At 41.8% G+C, this 19950-nt stretch overlaps 1 protein-coding gene across 6 annotated transcripts in view; it reads left to right on the forward strand.

Moving 5' to 3' along the window:
* PEAK1 (pseudopodium enriched atypical kinase 1) overlaps nt 1-19950 on the forward strand; it is a 223825-nt gene that overhangs the window by 7585 nt on the left and 196290 nt on the right. For 4 of the 6 annotated variants that reach the window (XM_043494521.1, XM_043494519.1, XM_043494518.1 and 1 more), the window contains exon 2: nt 12046-12078. The exons of 1 other annotated variant lie outside the window; for it this stretch is intronic. The gene's annotated coding sequence lies outside the window, so the exon portion shown is untranslated. Of the gene's footprint in view, nt 1-9415; nt 9581-12045; nt 12079-19950 lie in introns of those variants that run through there. One more of the 6 variants, XM_043494523.1, reaches the window with a different exon arrangement.

Genomic DNA, 19950 nt, shown 5'->3' on the forward strand with positions numbered 1-19950 from the left:
GCTGGCACAGAGACCATTTCTGTGGCCCGTAGGGGATTTACAGTCCTACTTGTCTGGGTCCTGTTTAGAGCTTAAGTGGATGAATTTAATGCAATGTTAACAGAAATGCTTTCATGATTTCCCCACCCTCCTAAATATTCTTGTACAGTAATGAAAACTCAGACTCCACAGCAGGAAATAAAACTGACTAGTCTAGTTTAATTGTCAAAGCCGAGTGAAATATTACAAGTAACCAGCATAAATGGTGAAGTAAAAATTAGACTTGTAACATTATTTTACTTTAATATGCCAGAGATGTTGGTGACACAAGTAAAGAATTTATTTTTAATCTGTATCTTCAGCAGTTCTAACTAGTTGTCCAATATTATAATTGTGTATCATAATAAAAATAAATTGTGGTTTGGTGTTGCTGGTTTACTGTAACCACAGACTGGCTGATTAGTTGAAATGTTCATAAAGCCAGGTTGGGCAGTGGGAATGTTTCTGAGGTTAGTATCTTTTTTGTAAAGACCCATCTTCCATACAAAATTTACCACATTAGGGAGATAAGTTAAAACAGCAATAGTGCAAATATTATAATATGGCCTGTTTTTGCCTGTGTAGATGGGACTAAATTGGCTTATATTTACAGAACTGTGCTACGTTTCTGAAACCCCTTCACCACTGTTCTGCGCCCTGTGTGGTTATTTACACCAGTATAAAATGACACTAAGTCAGGGTGGTTGTGTTTTACACCCATTTTGCATTCAGAATATGTGAGGTAACCATGAACTAGACTCCTCTTCTGAGGGCTGATCTATACTAGGAAATTCGGTCGACCTAGCTACATTGCTCACGGGTATGAAAAATTCACCCTTCAGAGTCTTAGGCCAGGTCTGCGCTTACAAGTTTACAGAGGAAATGCTGTATCAGTACAGCGGTGCCCCTGTGAGAGCGCTTTTGTAGCTGCGTTATGCTGACGCGAGAGAGCTCTTCTGTCGACACAAAATCAGCTCAATGAGAGGCGGTAGCTCTGTCGATGGGAGAGCGTCTACTTCCAACACAGCACTGTGTGTACAAGCACTTATGCCGGCAAAATCTATGTCGCTCAGGGGTAGGATTTTTTTCATACCCCCTGAATGACAAAAGTTTTGCCGATATAAGTGCTAAAGTAGACATGGCTTTAGTTTAGATGACCTAAGCCACAGTGTAGACTGTGCTAGGTTGATGGGGGGGGAAATTGTTGTTGATTTAGCTACTGCTTCTTGGCGAGATGGATTTACTGCAGTGACTGAAGAACTCTTTCCATCATTGTATTAAGTGTCTACACTACAGAGGGGCAGTTGCAACATTTCCGCTATAGACGTGCCATGGGGGGTCTGTGTTATGATGCTGCAGTTACCTTTTATGAGAGTGCTTGTAATCTGTATGGACTATGGCATCAGCCCTAGCAAGGCATCCATCCACACAAACTCTACACCCTTGCAAGTCTCACTGAAGTCAGTTGAACGCCCACATGGATGGATCCCTTACCAACATCATGGCCCATGTCTGTGATGTATGGGCCTAGTTTTCAATGAGTTTTTTGAATGCCGTTGGTATGAGACTCTGACAGGTTGCAGTTAATAAAATTATGATGGTGCCAAATAGGCAACATTACAATAGCTGCAGCTGTCTTTGGTCACTAGTGGTATACATCTCTGCTCAGTTAGGCATCTTTTAAAATTAAATATTATAAACAGTGTGGGTGAGGTAATCTCTTTTTTATTGGTTCAACTTCTGTTGGTGACAGAGACTAGCTTTTGGTTTTCTGCTTGGTCCAGTAAAAGAGAGTACCTCACCTATCTTGTCTCTCTAATATCCGGGGACCAAGATGGTTACAACAACACAGCATATTATAAAAAGTATTTAATAGCATTAATCTGCTATGCATATATTAAAATCTTTAAAATTCTTGGTTATTTCTTATAGGTTTATTATTTTAATGGTCAGGGTTCTTAGATCTGGGGATATCTTATTTATTGCACAGAATATGCATTTTTCCCACAATTTTAGTGTAAAAAAGGGTAACAAAATCTTTAAAAATCCTTTCCAGTCATATATATCTTGGAGATAGTCAAGTGGACTTTTTGAATGATAATTTCTAAAAATCCTGCTGATTATATGCCATGTTTCATTTGAGAGCAAGGCCTCAAGGTTAAGTTATAAACTCAAAATCTGTTGTCAGCAGTTACATTTTAAAAAACAAAAAGATGAAATAGAGTTTTGCTGACAGCGCTGATTTCAAGAAGACAGATCAGTTTCATTGAAATTTTAGAAATGCAATAAATGGATAAAAAGGAAGTCCATGATCACAATGCAGGCTGCTAACAAAACTTAATAAGATGTGATCTTTTAGTCACCAGTTCAGCAAGACACTTAAGTACCTTGCTTAATCAGGTTCTTAACAAATAGTCATGCTATTCTGGAAAATGAAGTGACTAGCCCAAAATTTGCAGAATAAACGCCAATCTCTAGGTGTTTAAAATTAAGCATATCTGGATTATTTCATAGTTTTGGAGGAGTTGCATATAAAAATAATCATTGATGGATTCAGCTGGACGTAAATAATCTTGTATCATATCTTTAAAAGTCAGGAGCCATGTTTAAAAGAACATGGTCTTCATTCTAAAATGTGCTGTGCTTGAGGGGGATTTCTCTGCCTCTGTGTGGTTCCATGCAGTCCCGGGGTCCATATACAGGGAACTCATTGTAGGATTGGGGGCGGAGGAGGATACTAAACTGCAACCAAAATAGGGTGGGTGGATGGGGGTGAGTGCATGTGTGTATGTCTTCATATATAGTTTTCTGGAGTCTATTGAGCACAATATTTTATGTTATCTGGAAAATCTTCATACAATCTGGAATACATCTCCATAAAATTTACAAATGAAAGTGTAGAAAATGGGGTCTTTCTACAGATAATACATTTTATGAACAAATGCAGACACTTTTTAACAGGACATCAGCTTAAAAAACATATTTTTGCCTAAAACTTGTTTTCCAATTGTTGTTTAACTTCTACAATCTATATAACTGAAAGAGATTAGAGGGAAAATATTTGTCAATGTATTTACTGTATGGGTCAATCAGTTTCTTCTGTTTGTGAGGTTTTTTTTTTAAGCACAGCAACAAGGGATTTAAAAACAATTTTTAAAAATTGGAAAATATAATAACAAAAATTGTAAAGTAGATTTAAGGACACATGTAATAATTGAAACTAATATTATCTTGTTTTTAAAAACTGCCTAGATTTCAAGTTGATAATGTGCCTTTCATAATTAAATTAGCTTTACCCCCAATATGTTCTCTTTAGGCTAATTTGGCCTCCCTCCCACCTAATATCCCATTTGGATTAGACCCCAGTCATTCAGTGAATGTATTGCAAGATCACCCTTGAGCCCACACGGAGCCCCGTTGAAATCACTGGCATCTCTGTGCAGGCTCAGGTATCTGCCCATGCAAGGCTATAGTGAATATACCACAATTGTTTGACAATCTTTAATTTAGAAGATGTTTGAAAGACTGGACAAAAATAAATCTTCAAATAATATCATGTTAAGAGAGGCAAACTTAGAAATATAGTGAGAATGTGTTTATGCAGGAGTCTTCCACTAAAGAATTAGTTGTTGTACTGTATTGTGCTATCCATATTTGAAGCCAGACTTCTCACTGATTCTCTTTCCACTCCTCCCCTCATTTTCTAGGATGGATAGTACTGCTTAAGATTGCACAATGTGCCTTGTGTGTGTGTTTGAAATCTGAAAGTATGTCTAGTGAGCATGACTCTCTCTCTCTCTCTCTCTCTCTCTCTGCCTAGAATGATCCATGGAGAAGATAAGTTTACTTAACAACTTCTGTATTATAAATCGGAAACGTTTTTAGTTTTCAGAAACAGGGAGATTACTGATAGTGAAGGTGCTGAGCATTTAGTAAATAAGAAGCCCCTGGAAAGGAAGGAATTCACATGTAACCAAAATAAGGCCCTGATCCTGCATAGACTTATGCTGTATGGGTAATTCCACTGCAGTCAGTGGAACTACTCACATAAAGGTGAATAAAAGTTTTTATTGTTGATTTTGTGATTAATTTTTTCCCCCATAAAGAAACAGACAATGAAAGGTACAAAAAGACAGTGCATATGAGTAAGTCTTTGTATGACTGGAGCCTAAATACTAAATGATACTTTATAACATTAGATCAGCAAAATTCTCTTTTTTTTTTTTTCCCCAGATAAAAACTGTGGTACTGTATTTTATTTATTAGCATGTATTTGGGCTGAATGGACTGGAACATCACTTCGAATTTATGCAACAAGAAAAAGCATGAAATTGAGTTGAAGATACATTAATGATAGCTTCATAATGTCTTTTCTCCTGTAATCATAATATATTAAGAATACTATGTCTGTTTTTTTTCAGTGAGACAGTACATTTTTGTAAACCAGTACCTCTTGATACTTTGGAAAGATGATTTGGGATATTCAGGAAGCAAAGATGTGTTAGGGCAAAGCCCAGGGAGCCTGAAGTGTACCAGCACCTATGAGTTCCTGTGGGTAAGACCTTGTAAAAGGTCTCTGTTAGAGAAACTGTCAAGACAGGCTCACTGAAACGTGCAGAGCTTAAAGTGCACTTCATTATTTCTCTGTAATCGTCATTGGTGGGGGCAGCTATATCAGCATTATCATCTCACTCTGATAACCTGTTGGTGTGTGGGTGGTGGTTGTGTTCATGGTTTCTTAAGTTAGCTCTATATATTTTAGGGTATATCTACACTACGAAATTAGGTCGAATTTATAGAAGTCGGTTTTATAGAAAGCGTTTTTATACAGTCGAGTGTGTGTGTGTCCCCACACAAATGCTCTAAGTGCATGTAATCGGCGGAGTGTGTCCACAGTACCCAGGCAACTATCGACTTCCGAAGCTTTGCACTGTGGATAGCTATCCCACAGTTCCTGCAGTCTCCACCACCCATTTGAATTCTGGGTAGAAATCCCAGTGCCTGATGCGGCTAAAACATTGTCACGGGTGGTTCTGGGTACATAGCATCAGGCCCCCATTCCCTCTCTCCCTCCCTCCGTAAAAGCAAGGGCAGACAATCGTTTTGCGCCCTTTTTCTTGAGTTACCTTTGCAGACGCCATACCACGGCAAGCATGGAGCACGCTCAGCTGACAGTCACCGTATGTCTCCTGAGTGCTGGCAGACGTGGTACTGCATTGCTACACAGCAGCAGTTTATTGCCTTTTGGCAGCAGACAGTGCACTATGACTGGTAGCCATCGTCGACGTAGTTCTGGGTGCTCTTTTAACCGGGCACCTGGGCAAACATTGGAGTGACTCAGCCAGGTCATTTCCCTTGTTTCGTCTTATGGCGATTGAGTCCTACCGGCAGTGCAGTCTTTTAATCTGCAGCCAACAGAACATGATGGCCAGCAGCCATACTGCACCGTCTTCTGCCGAGCATCCAGGAGATGATGATGGCTAGCGGTCGTACTGCACAGTCTGCTGCCAGCAAGATGTATAAAGATAGATGAAGTGGCTCAAAACAAGAAATAGACCAGATTTGTTTTGTATTGATTTTCTCCTCCCTCCCTCCCTCCCTCCCTCTATGAAATCAATGGCCTGCTAAACCCAGTTTTGAGTTCTATCCTTGAAGTTCTGAGTTCTATCCTTGAGGCAGCCATTCAGTTTCTTGCAAAGCCACCCGCTTTGTTGATTTTAATTCCCTGTAAGCCAACTCTGTAAGCCATGTCGTCAGTCGCCCCTCCCTCCGTCAGGGCAACAGCAGACAATTGTTCCGCGCCATTTTTCTATGCAGATGCCATACCATGGCAAGCATGGAGGCCGCTCAGATCACTTTTGCAATTAGGAGCACATTAAACACCACATGCATTATCCAGCAGTATATGCAGCACCAGAACCTGGCAAAACGAAACCAGGTGAGGAGGCGATGTCAGTGCGGTTACGAGAGCGATGAGGACATGGACACAGACTTCTCTCAAAGCACATGCCCTGGCAATGTGGGCATTATGGTGCTAATGGGGCAGGCTCATGTGGTGGAACGCCGATTCTGGGCCCGGGAAACAAGCACAGACTGGTGGGACCGCATAGTGTTGCAGGTCTGGGACGATTCCCAGTGGCTGCGAAACTTTCGCATGTGTAAGGGCACTTTCATGGAACTTTGTGACTTGCTTTCCCCTGCCCTGAGGTGCAAGAATACCAAGATGAGAGCAGCCCTCACAGTTGAGAAGCGAGTGGCAATAGCCTTGTGGAAGCTTGCAACGCCAGACAGCTACCGGTCAGTTGGGAATCAATTTGGAGTTGGCAAATCTACTGTGGGGGCTGCTGTGATGCAAGTAGCCAACGCAGTCAATGATCTGCTGATATCAAGGGTAGTGATGGCTTTACTGCAATGGGATTCCCTAACTGTGGTGGGGCCATAGACGGAACCCATATCTCTATCTTGGCACCGGAGCACCAAGCCAGCGAGTATATAAACCGCAAGGGGGTACTTTTCAATAGTGCTGCAAGCACTGGTGGATCACAAGGGATATTTCATCAACATCAACATGGAATGGCCGGGAAAGGTACATGAAGGTCACATCATCAGGAACTCTGATCTGTTTCAAAAGCTGCAGGAAGGGACTTTCTTCCCAGACCAGAAAATAATCGTTGGGGATGTTGAAATGTCTATAGTTAAACTTGGGGACCCAGCCTATCCCTTAATGCCATGGCTCATGAAGCCATACATAGGCAGCCTGGAGAGGAGTCAGGAGCTGTTCAACTACAGGCTGAGCAAGTGCAGAATGGTGGTAGAATGTGCATTTGGACGTTTAAAAGCGTGCTGGTGCAGTTTACTGACTCGGTTAGACCTCAGCGAAACCAATATTCCCACTGTTATTACTGCTTGCTGTGCGCTCCACAATATCTGTGAGAGTAAAGGGGAGATGTTTATGGTGGGGTGGGAGGTTGAGGCAAATCGCCTGGCTGCTGGTTACACACAGCCAGACACCAGGGCAGTTAGAAGAGCACAGGAGGGTGCGGTGCGCATCAGAGAAGCTTTGAAAACCAGTCTCATGACTGGCCAGGCTACGGTGTGAAAGTTCTGTTTGTTTCTCCTTGATGAAACCCCCCACCCCTTGGTTCACTCTACTTCCCTGTAAGCTAACCACCCTCCCAACCTCCCTTCGATCACCGCTTGCAGAAGCAATAGTCATTGTTGCTTCACATTCATGCATTCTTTATTAATTCATCACACAAATAGGGGGATAATTACCATGGTAGCCCAGGAGGGGTGGTGGAGGAGGGAAGGACAAGGCCACACAGCACTTGAAAATTTAAAACTTATTGAATGCCAGCCTTCTGTTACTTGGGCAATCCTCTGGGGTGGAGTGGCTGGGTGGCCAGAGGCCCCCCCACTGCATTCTTGGGCGTCTGGGTGAGGAGGCTATGAAACTTGGGGAGGAGGGTGGTTGGTTACACAGGGGCTGTAGCAGTAGTCTGTGCTCCTTCTGCCTTTCCTGCAGCTCAACCATACGCTGGAGTATATTAGTTTGATTCTCCAGCACCCTCAGCATTGAATCCTGCCTCCTCTCATCATGCTGCCGCCACCTTTCAGCTTCAGCCCTCTCTTCAGCCCGCCACCTCTCCTCCCGGTCATTTTGTGCTTTCCTGCACTCTGACATTGTCTGCCTCCATGCATTCGTCTGTGCTCTGTCAGTGTGGGAGGACAGCATGAGCTCAGAGAACATTTCATCGCGAGTGTGTTTTTCGCCTTCTAATCTTCGCTAGCCTCTGGGAAGGAGAAGATCCTGTGATCCTTGAAACACATGCAGCAGGTGGAGGGGAAAAAAAAGGGACAGTGGTATTTGAAAAGACATTTTACAGAACAATGGGTACACTCTTTCACGGTAAACCTTGCTGTTAACATTACATACATAGCACGTGCTTTCGTTACAAGGTTGCATTTTGCCTCCCCCACACCGCGTGGCTAACAGCGGCGAACATTTCTGTTCAGCCATAGGCAAACAGCCCAGCAGGAACGGGCACCTCTGAATGTCCCCTTAAGAAAAGCACCCTATTTCAACCAGGTGACCATGAATGATATCACTCTCCTGAGGAAAATACAGAGAGATAAAGAACGGATGTTGTTTGAACGCCAGCAAACATACACTGCAATGCTTTGTTCTACGATGATTCCCGAGTACGTGCTACTGGTCTGGAGTGGTAAAGTGTCCTACCATGGTGGATGGAATAAGGCTGCCCTCCCCAGAAACCTTTTGCAAAGGCTTTGGGAGTATATCCAGGAGAGCCACAAATGCCAGGGCAAATTAACCATTAAACATGCTGGCTTTTAAACCTTGTATAGTATTTTAAAAGGTACACTCACCAGAGGTCCCTTCTCGGCCTGGCGGGACCGGGAGGTAGCCTTGGGTGGGTTTGGTGGGTACTGGCTCCAAGTCCAGGGTGAGAAACAGTTCCTGGCTGTCGGGAAAACCGGTTTCTCCGCTTGTTTGCTGTGAGCTATCTACAACCTCATCATCATCGTCTTCCTCGTCCCCAAAACCTGCTTCTTTGTTGCCTCCATCTCGATTGAAGGAGTCAAACAACATGGCCGGGGTAGTGGTGGCTGAACCCCCTAAAATGGCATGCAGCTCATCATAGAAGCGGCATGTTTGGGGCTCTGACCCAGAGTGGCCGTTTGCCTCTCTGGTTTTCTGGTAGGCTTGCCTCAGCTCCTTAAGTTTCACGCGGCACTGCTTCGGGTCCCTGTTATGGCCTCTGTCCTTCATGCCCTGGGAGATTTTCACAAATGTTTTGGCATTTCGAAAACTGGAACGTAGTTCTGATAGCACGGATTCCTCTCCCCATACAGTGATCAGATCCCATACCTCCCGTTCGGTCCATGCTGGAGCTCTTTTGCGATTCTGGGACTCCATCATGGTCACCTCTGCTGATGAGCTCTGCATGGTCACCTGCAGCTTGCCACCCTGGCCAAACAGGAAATTGAAATTCAAAAGTTTGCGGGCCTTTTCCTGTCTACCTGGTCAGTGCATCTGAGTTGAGAGTGCTGTCCAGAGTGGTCACAATGGAGCACTCTGGGATAGCTCGCGGGGGCCAATACCGTCTAATTGCGTCCACAGTACCCCAAATTCGACCCAGCAAAACTGATTTCAGCACTAATCCCCTCGTCGGGGGTGGAGTAAGGAAATCGATTTTATGAGCCCTTTAAGTCGAAAAAAGGGCTTCATCATGTGGACAGGTGCAGGGTTAAATCAATTTAACGCTGCTAAATTCGACCTCAACGCCTAGTGTAGACCAGGGCTTGGAGTAGGAGAGACTCTCTCTCAAGGGTTGCTCTTTTATGAGAGTTGCTAATAAGGTGCTTGCACCAGAAAGAATGCTATTCTGTAGCATTCAGAGTACCAGCGCTTAGCCTTAGATAGAGAGATACTGTTAGTAACAGTTGCCATGAAAAACCTTCTGCAACAGCTTTGCAGATTGAAGGTGAAACTGAAAAGGTTTTAGACAGATTCCTGAGATTCAGTGGAGCTTTAGTCATGGTAAGTTTGTGCTGTGTTCCTTGTAATTGTCTGGGGCTTTTTGCTTGTTGGAATATGAGAAGTATCTGATCATTTCTGTTGTTTGCGTAATCACTTTCAATAGGAATAGCTGAATCAGTTGCTTTTCTCATTGGTGTTACCCTTGTGCATTTGTATGGTATTTAGTGAATACATTCTTTAAATGCTATATTGCAACTCTTAGTTGATTAATAGTGTAAACAGCAAGAAGTGGTGCATTTTAAAAATCAAATTGCCCAGTATTCCTCCTATTGTTTATTTTACAAGCACTTAACAAGCTCTTTATTGTGTGATGGTGAAAACATTGCAGTCTTTCCCCTTCTGTGTCCTTTGCAGGTGGACTTTACTGCTTATATTTTATATTATATTTGAGTGTAAATCAACAGAGCTATTACTGAATGATAGAGATAACAGCCAACACTGAGATCTTTTGAAGCTAAATTTGCAGATTAACGAGCAATATTGTGTTGAAACATGTTGAAATGGATAACCAACACAATCTGAATGCTCTGTATGGTCTACAATATTTATGTTCCTATAAAGAGGAGATAATGAAAAATACAAAATAATAATGTTATAAAGCATTCCTCCCCTAATGCCAGAGCACTCAAGGAGATGCATAAATATAATATCATTCAAATGTGAAATCACAATATAAAGATGAAAAACAAATGGTCCTTACCCAAAAAAGCAGCATAATTTAAAAATGAGAGAAAGGCAGAGGTTTCAGAAAAGCTTTTTAAAATTGTATTGCCTTTTATTGTTTCTAATATTGAGTTCCTGCAATTGCCTGCTTATTGCACAATATAACCTAGCTATGTACATAGCTGACATCTAAATGTCTCGATATGGAATTGTATATGATGAAATTGTGAACATCTAAACAAAATAAAAATCGGTGGAATATAGAAGAACATTATTTCATCACAAGGATTTGTGCTTTATCTTCAGTGCCAGGCATTTTTTAGGAAGGGGGTTATCAGTTCAGCAAACAGCCATTGACATAGTGATATACATGTAATACTTTCTAATTTTTTTTTTAATTGCACTGGTTATCACAGTTGTTTTGCTCTTTTTTTTTATTTGGATCAAATTGCTAGCACAAAAAGAAAGAAGGAAAAAATCTATTAAAAGTAAGAAAATAGTGCTGGCTTTTGTAATTGCAGTGACAGTGTAGACACAAATGGCTGAGTCATATATGAAAGATTTATTGTGCAAGTGAAATGATTAAAAATAAGTATCAGTAGATAAGCAACAGAGTGCTTCACTCTTCCAAAAGTCACGATAGTGTTCCATTTTTAGTGCACTCATTATAGAATGGTGAGCATTAGAGTTACAGCAGCATCACATCAAAGGCAACTTCTCCAGAGTAGAAAGATATGTTCTTTTTTCAAAAGTAACTAATATACATGAGTTGAATTGATTTCAAATCATTTGAATCATTGTCATTGCAATCAAATGTCAGTCTCCTCAAATATCCGTTTTTAATGGTTGTCTTAAAAAAAAAAGTCTTCTGTTTCAAAACTGGTGTGGTGGGAACATCTCCAATTGTCATCCAAGTGTTTTTTCTTTTCCCTTCTTTTTATTGACATAACCAGAAATCTACCTTCACTTACATAGCCAATTAGAAATTATCTGTCTATTTTAGGGATTTCTAAAGTTATTTTGGTATCTAAAATCAGTGCACTTCAGTTTAAACTACTTGATTGATCTCTCCATGACACTTTGTTCCCCTCATCTTCATCATCCCAGGAAGTATAATATTCGTTTAAGGAGTAGTGATTCCGCATGAGGTCCTAGATTATAGGCATCTACATGGCTTTTGGAGATGGACTGCGAAATGTCTACTCCACTTTTACAATATTTTTAAGGAGTTCTGAAATTCTTTCTGACTTGCTGTTAAAAGTACAAACAAGGCACAGCACCTGCAATTAGCACCAGTCAATCTGGGAATTATTGGTTTCCCAGGGTATTTATGACCAAGCCATCAATCTGTATCTCTTTCTCTTTAAAAAAAAAAAAAAAAAAAGTTTCTTCGCCAACATTATTATTTTATTGTGGGTGGTGGCTTTCTGGTCAAGTTCAGAATGGAAAATTGTCAAACAATGGGGCGGAGGTGGTTGGGGAAGTCAAACTGGTTAATTTGAGCTGAAAAATATGAGCAGACAATCGCAATTACATAAGGAACCTTCCCAAGGCTGATAATGAGGTAGTGACTGGTGGTTGTAGGCAGCAGTGATAGTACTCTGAAACCAGTGATATTTCAGTTTCAGATCCTTGGGTGAAAATGACTCTGCCTGTCAAAAGCAAGGAAATATTCAAAGACAAAGAGGGAAAGTGGTGTGCCTCTTTGCTTGAAGTTTAATGCAAATGTTGTCTGAACTGCTATAAATTTAGTCTGAGTAAAGAAAAATGTACTGAAATACAAGTTTTTGTTCTCTTTTCAGGGGAGAAGAGAAGGAAAGCTTCTCATTAGAAAGGTAATTATCTTAAAAATGCTACTGTGCAGCTTATTCCAACCCTAAAGGACAAATTTAATTGTTGATACAGGGATCTGTGATAAGCATATAATTTGGATAAACAGTATACAATGTGAAAATAGAGGAAGTGTTGTCTTGTCTACCCAATTAAGGCATGTTGGAATTTTAATTTTTTTTTTGCATATTTTTTTTAGAAGGAATAATCCTCCCAGGCTTTGTGTTATTCATTACATAATCTTTATGCTTTTGATAGCTTTAAGCATATGGGAATATTTCTTTCATCAATGTCCTGTGAAACTTGGGATGTTTTGCTGTCTACTTCTATACTTCTGAATTTTGAAGAACTGTATTCCCCAGAGTTCTTGTAAGATGCTTTCTAAATATCTGCTGTTCTCAGAAGAAAAGACTGTTTTGTTCCTAATAGTTATTTGGAATTTACTGTACCAAAAGTTTAAAAATTCATGAAAAAATGTAGTGGCACAAAAAAATAAAAATGATTTTCAATCATTTTCTTCGCATTTTCATCAACATGCATACTAATTGTGCTTTTTCTCTGATTATGTGTTTTTTGTCTAATTTATTGCTATTGAATCACAGTTCATGGTATCCTTGACCTGGGAGACAGAGGCTAATGTATAAAATAAGATGGTTGAAATATCCAGTGTTCAGTGACGGATTTAGAGTTAGTGGGGCCCTGTGCTTAGCTTCATTTTTGGGGCCAAAAAAAAAAGAAAATTCTCTCTTATCTCTCCCTCCCCACCCCTGTTTTCATTCTTTTTTTCTTCCTCCTCCTCCTATAAGTAATAGTAAGTAAATGAAAATAAAGTGAGGTACCTTGATTGTTTTTGTAGTCTAATTTATTTTTCCACAGACCACTTGAAAATCATTGAGGGTCTCAGCGGATCACTTAGTGATCTTTCCAAATATTGTTTGTAGAGTTAGCTAACTATTGTAAAGTGCTTTGGATAAGAGTGCTTTTAAAAAAAACAAACAAAAAATGTAAAAAAACATTGTGGTATGGCATCTGGCCAGGACTAAGGGTGTGGGAGAGGGCTCAGGGCTGGGGGTGCATGGTCTGGGAGGAAGTTAGGGTTCAGGAGCAGACTGGGGGTTGGAGTGCAGGGTCTGGCCAGCCGTTAGGGTGCGGGAGGGGACTCAGAGCTGGGGGAGGGGGTTGGAGTGTGGAGCGCTTACTTGGGGGCAGCTCCCATTTAGTGTGAGGGGTGCAGGTGGGATGTAGGGTGTGTGTGCAGGAGTCAGGGTGGGCAGGGGACTAGGAGGTGTGAAGGGGGGCAGGAGTCAGGGCTGGGAGTGTGTGAGGGGGGTGCGGGAGTCAGGGCTGGGGGTGCAGGAGCAGGCTGGGGATTGGGGTGCAGGGTCTGGCCGGGAGTTAGGATGCAGGAGGGGGCTCAGGGTTGGGGCAGGAGGTTGGGGTGTGGAGTGCTTACCTGGGGAAGCTCCCATTTTGTGCGAGGGGTGCAGATAGGAATGTGGTGTATGTGTGCAGGAGCTCCCGTTTGATGCGCAGGGTGGCTGTGGGGATGTGGGGGGGGTGCAGGAGGCTGGGGATATAGGCTGGGGTCGTGGGGATGCTACCACCCCCCTGCCCTACCCCAGCCCCCTGCCCTGAGTGGCTCACAGCAGGGAGCTGCAGGGATATGTGTAGGCAGAGTGCGGGGGCCCTGCCTTTACTCTGCCTTGCCCAGGTTCCACCCCCTTCCCCAAAGCCCCGCTGCTGCCTCTTCTCTGCCTCCTCCCTTGAGCATGTTGCTCCTCCTGGAGCGACCTGAGCGCCGGCAAACTGTTTGGCGGTGAGGGAAGCACTGGGAGGGAGTGGGAGGGGCGGGAACACGGCACGCTCAGGGGGAAGGGGGACCTTGGCTGCCAGTGAGTGTGGAGCCCCAAGAGCTGCCCCCAGAGCTGCCTGGTCCTGGGGCCCCCTGTCTTTGGAGGGCCCCATGCCAGGGCACCCTGTGTTTTACTGTAAATCTGCCTCTGCCAGTGTTATAAGTAAAGCTAAAAACAGGATTTTGGCTGTAAGGCCTTTTTGGGATATGGGGGAGAGAGGAATAGGAAGCATAGGCTTCAAAAGAGATTGTTTCCCTTTTGGTCCATGTACTGAAAGTCTCATGGGTTGTGAGTGAAAGATTGCCTCTCGCTTACTGGATATTTTAGACCAAGGCTGTACGACTTCTGTTGATTCTTAGAACGTCAATTATTTTGTCTGTACTTCTAATCATTATTGCAAATATTCTTTACAGTATTTCTTATGTATTGGATTAAATTTGTAGGGATCAGTGTCTGCATAATGATGAAGAGAGTTGAAGTTTCATTGATGGTGTCAAGGTTCCTTCCCCACTCTGAACTCTAGGGTACAGATGTGGGGACTTGCATGAAAACCTCCTAAGCTTACTTTTACCAGCTTAGGTTAAAACTTCCCCAAGGTACAAACTATTTTACCTTTTGCCCTTGGACTTTATCGCTGCCACCACCAACCGTCTAACAGGTATATAACTGGGAAAGAGCCCGTTTGGAAATGTCTCTCCCTCCAAAAATCCTCCCAAACCTTACACCCCCTTTCCTGGGGAAGATTTGATAAAAATCCTCACTAGTTGCATAGGTGAACACAGACCCAAACCCTTGGATCTTAAGAACAATGAAAAAGCATTCAGATTTTTAAAAGAAGAATTTTAATAGAAGAAAAAGTAAAAAGAATCACCTCTGTAAAAACAGGATGGTAAATACCTTACAGGGTAATCAGATTCAAAACATAGAGAATCCCTCTAGGCAAAACCTTAAGTTACAAAAAGATAGAAAAACAGGAATCCTACATCCCATTCAGTACAGCTTATTTTCTCAGCCATTTAAAGAAATCAGAATCTAACGCACATCTAGCTAGATTACTTACTAAGTTCTAAGACTGCATTCATGTTCCGGCAAAAGCATCACCCAGACAGAGAGAGAGGCTTTGTTTTTTCCTCTCCCCAACTTTTGAGAGGCTTTTGTTTTTTCCTCTCCCCAGTCTCCTCATTGTCATTTTGGTCAGGTGCCAGCGAGGTTATCCTAGTTTCTTAATCCTTTTCAGGTGAAAGGGTTTTTTCTCTGGCCAGGAGGGATTTTAAAGTTGTTTACCCTTCCCTTTATATTTATGACAGATGGTTAATAAATTACTCTGGAGTATGCATTTTTGGTGTCCACACTTCTGTTAATTCAGATAGGAGAGGATTTCCAAAATAACTTGGATACATGTTTGTTATTTATAGAAAATAATGTATTATTCATTTTTAAAATGAAGCACATTTTCATATTTGTGAAAGGTAACCTGTAATTTTTAATTCTATAGTTGAAGTGGGGCTCTGAGGTTTCAGTATCTTTTGTTGATATTGAAATAGGTATAGAATGACCATATATGTCAGAACATTTTTTAAACCTTGATTATCATTCTCAGACCCAAAGATCAACAAGTGTTCCATCTTTCTCAAAATCTACATTTGTGTTAATCGGGAGAAAATAGAATCTGTTTTAACCATTGATTATAAGGGGAGAGTTTTATTACATGGGCTCTTCTACTAATGCAATTGCCTTCATGTGCATTCAAAAAGAAAAATGTACTTGAGTTCAAGTACTGTAGTTTTGCACATATATCTTACTGCAATAGTCTGTTGGAGGCTGCTGTTAATAAGTTTTTCTTTTCATGAATGTTATTGTTAAAGTTCTGGGCTGAAATCTGTGGTTAATTCTTGTTGTCTGTATAGTAGAATGAAGCCATCTTTATCTATAGAGCAATATGGCTCACGTAATGGTAGAGAAAGTTCCCCACAGTGTCTTGCCAGTATGCCTCAAACCTGACCTGAGAGAAGAAGAATAACTTGTGATTAAGGTAATGGGGACTGTGTTCGAATCGTTTTCTGCCACAGACTTCTGGTGTGACCTTAGACAAGTCATTTAATTTTTTTGTGCTTCAATTCAAAACCCCTGCCAAACGGGGTAAAAAGTTATTTTCTCCCACTGTTTGCCTGTGGTCTGTTTAGACTGTAAAATCTTCAGGGCAAGAATTGTCTCTTACAATGTGCACTTACAGTGTCTACCAGAATAAGGCCCCAATATAAGATGGGGCTTCCAAGTACTGCTGTAATGATAAAAATTACCTGGAGGGACAAACGCTAGGGATGAGACTCCTGCTTACATGGTCAATTCAGTGCTTTGGAGACTAACAGTTTGGGCTTCTTTTTGTGTTATCCTGTCTAGTGTCTGTTGGTCTGACTCTCACAAATCTATCATAATAGGCCACTGCTGCAGGCAGTGTCATGATGATATGAAAATCTGCAGTCTTCATATGATTTTTGGGAGCAAAACAGACAGACTCCCGCATACAATACCCTGAAAAGAAGGATGAGCCAGTACTTAGGACTGTAGCCTGGCACTTGGCAGAGTGAATTTAATCTGCCACAGATTTCCTGAGTGATTTTGGGCAAGTCACTTAGTCTCCCTTGTGCCTTTGTTTCCCATCTGTAAAATGCGGTTAATAGTACTTCCTTATGTCACAGGGCTGTTGGGAGAATAAATACATTAAAAACTGAGCTTCTACCATAATAATGCCAATATAGGTGCATTAAATAGATATCTAGCCTAGTGGAAGATGCAAGTTCAGTTACCATGAGTTCTAGTCCCAGCTCTTTGCCTCTCACAGCTTTTGTATTATGAGCCAAGGTCTGATACCTTGGGAGAAGGAGGGAGTAACTATCATTCACCACTTTCCCAGATAAAATAACTGAGAGCTTGCATAAGGTCACTTCAGGCAAAGATGGGAATGAGACCTAAGATCTCTGATTACAGTCTTATCCGCTTTGCAACAACTGTCTTTTGGAAAGAGTACATTAAATTAGGTACCCGTGTAACCCACCCTAACAAGTGTGGTTCTTTGTCTCATCCTTGAGCAATTAGGCCACATTATGGGGTTTTTTTTCTCTGCTGCTACTTCCATGCTAAGTGATTTGGTTCATTAGTTCAGGTGGTAAAGGCTTATGTTTTTACATCTTCAGGTGCTAGGTTCAGTCCCCCATCTGCCCTAAACAGAAACATTGTTACATTTGGCTGTGCTGCCTACAACCTCTAAGACCACAATCTGCTCCCAGAGTCAGGAACAGAACCCATGTATCATGATGCCCAGCTATTGCTGTCTCACTAGTACTTGTGTAACCCAGTGGCAAAGTGCGTGTTGTCTCCCAGTGTATGAACTGGTCTACACAGAGAATTACAGCGTGTTTCCCCACAACTACTTACTCCTATAATGGAAGTATAAGAGGTCGGTGCTGTGGATCTGAAAGTTGTGGGTTCAAACCCTACCTGATGAACCCATATGGGGTTGAAAAAATACATGCATAAATGTTAGTGTAAGGACCCTGGAGTAATCTTCTTCCCCTTATCCCATCATCTGAGGTCAGGTCATCATGCAAGCATCCACCCATCTTTGTCTATCTGGGGGAGCACTAAGGTCCACCTGCATAGCATCATCTTTGATGCAATCAACTCTTTGCTTCCTTGGCTTTCCTCAAATCTCTTTCCTACCACTGTCTCACGCCAAGCTATCTTCATCAGGTCCTCTTCATTCACCCTTTGTTATCTAACCACTGAAATCATGCTTCCTGGATTTTGTGAGCAAAGACTTTGGAGTAATCATTGGAATTATTTTATGTTGTGAAACATTATATGTGGAAGTGAATTTGAATGTTGTATGTGATGTCATTCCATATTCTTTATTATAGTATGCTTATGATATGAATATGACATAACTGAGATGTACGTTTATGCAAGATGACTCATGTGAGATCATTGGAAAGGTTATGATTTACTGAATGCGATTATTCTATTTGTATACAGGTATCATTTCTGTATCTGAAATTAGGAATGTTGACTATGTATCTGTATTTCAACTATGCTACTTTGGGTGACACCCACTGCCAAAACTTCAGGTACAACAATGGAAAAGCCAGATAGGGCAGATGGCCCATCAACAAGGATAATGGACTGTAAAAGAGCTTAGTCTTTCTGTGAACCTGTGGGTCAGCTTGTGAAGAATGGCTTCAAGGGCCCTACAGAGTCAGGTGGCCTTGTCACATGATACTAAAACATTACCTGGGACGACTTGTAACTTTCCACTGTAAGAGAAGGTGCGGGAGTGGGGGGTGTCGTCAAACTAGGAAACAAAGGACTCCTGTTTTATGCAAATCCTATTTAAGGGAGGTAATCCGAGGTGGTCAGTTCTCCCCTGCTACCCAACCCAAGATGACTGCTGGAAACAACTAAGACTGAATAGGGGGAAAGAACTGGGCCCAGGCTGGAAGACCGTCTGGCCTGGGAAGAAGATTATTAAAACCACATTTAGGGTGAAAACTTGCATGTAACCAGTTTCTTTAGTGTATTAAGCTTAGTTTGCATGCTCTGTTTTATTTTCTTAATAATCTGCCTTGTTCTGTCTGCTACCACCTTAACTACTTAAAATACACCTCTTAGAGTTAATAAATTTATTTCTGGTTTATCATATAACCCGGTTTATGTGATTTCTAACATGAGGGGGGCAAGAAATTGTGCATTCCCTCTTCCACGTTGAGGGAAGAGGCGAATATAATATATCTTTGTGTCTGTAGTCAGGTGGAGGTGGACATCTGAGTGCTGGAGCAAGTCCCTTAAGCTGAGTCTTCCTAAAGCTGATCTGCAGCTGGGTGTAGCCGTGTGTGTGTGTGTGTGTGTGTGTGTGTTAGAGGAGGTTTTAAGAGCCCAGCTCAGCAAGACAGGTAAAAGGGGGCCCACGCTGGCAGAACAGGTAAACTCAGTGGTATCTCAGCACATCAGGTGACTTTCCAAGAGGTCCAACCCATCACATTGTGCTAATATTTCTCTTACTGATATCTTTTAAATATTTGTATTTGATGAGAATTGTTCATTTTAATAATAGGGATGTGGCAGATTTATGGCTCGTCTACACAATGCGGTAATGTGCACTACAGTGATGTGATTTCTAAAGTACACTAATGTGTTGTACATGTATTAATCCATGTAGACCCTGCTGATGCTCAATAAAACTTCCCTGGTGCACTTTAAAGTCATGCTGTTTGAAGCAGTACTAAGTTTAAGTGCACTAGGGGACCTTAAGTGCACACCTGCAGGGTCTACACTAACTGGTTAATGGGCAACATGTTGTTGAGCTTTAGAAATCACACTCTCTAGTGCACATTATCCCACTTTGTAGACAAGCCCACAGTGTCCAGCTCTTGAGAGCAGTGTGTTGGAGACTTTTCCTGTAAATCCAGAGAGTGGAAAACCCTTTCAATATCAGCTTCAGAAATGTTAGAACTTGATTTAATGAACATATCTTTCCAGAAAGGAAGCTTCAGTTGCAAAGGTGCTACAGTAACAGTTGTTTGGAACTGGATGCTTTAGTGCATTGCTAATGAGCTATGGAGCCTTTCACTTGTATGTCACCAGTTTGAATCCTGCCCAGCTCAACAGTGATTTAAAAATTGCTTCCATCTAATAGATGTTTGGTATACTCTATTTGAGATAAATTTGGTGTCTTATTTCTAATTCCCATACCACAAACTCATCACCATACTTTCTACTATGTTGTAAGCAGGGACTGTCTTGTACCTATGTGTCTGCAAAGTGCCTGGCACAATGGGGCCATGTCTCATTTGAATCCTTCAGTGGAGCTCTTGTAGCAGGGGCCACTTCAGGCAGGGGGGACTTCAAAAGTCAAAAGACGGTCTAAAAATGTGGTTTAATCTCTGGCCCCAAAAGCACTATTTAAAATAAAATCTCATTATTTTGGTGGGTGAGAGTGGGAAGGGGAGAATCTGCCTCATGATTTTTTGA

The sequence above is a fragment of the Dermochelys coriacea genome, chromosome 10, assembly GCF_009764565.3.
Source record: "Dermochelys coriacea isolate rDerCor1 chromosome 10, rDerCor1.pri.v4, whole genome shotgun sequence".
Classification (NCBI taxonomy): Eukaryota; Metazoa; Chordata; order Testudines; family Dermochelyidae; genus Dermochelys; species Dermochelys coriacea.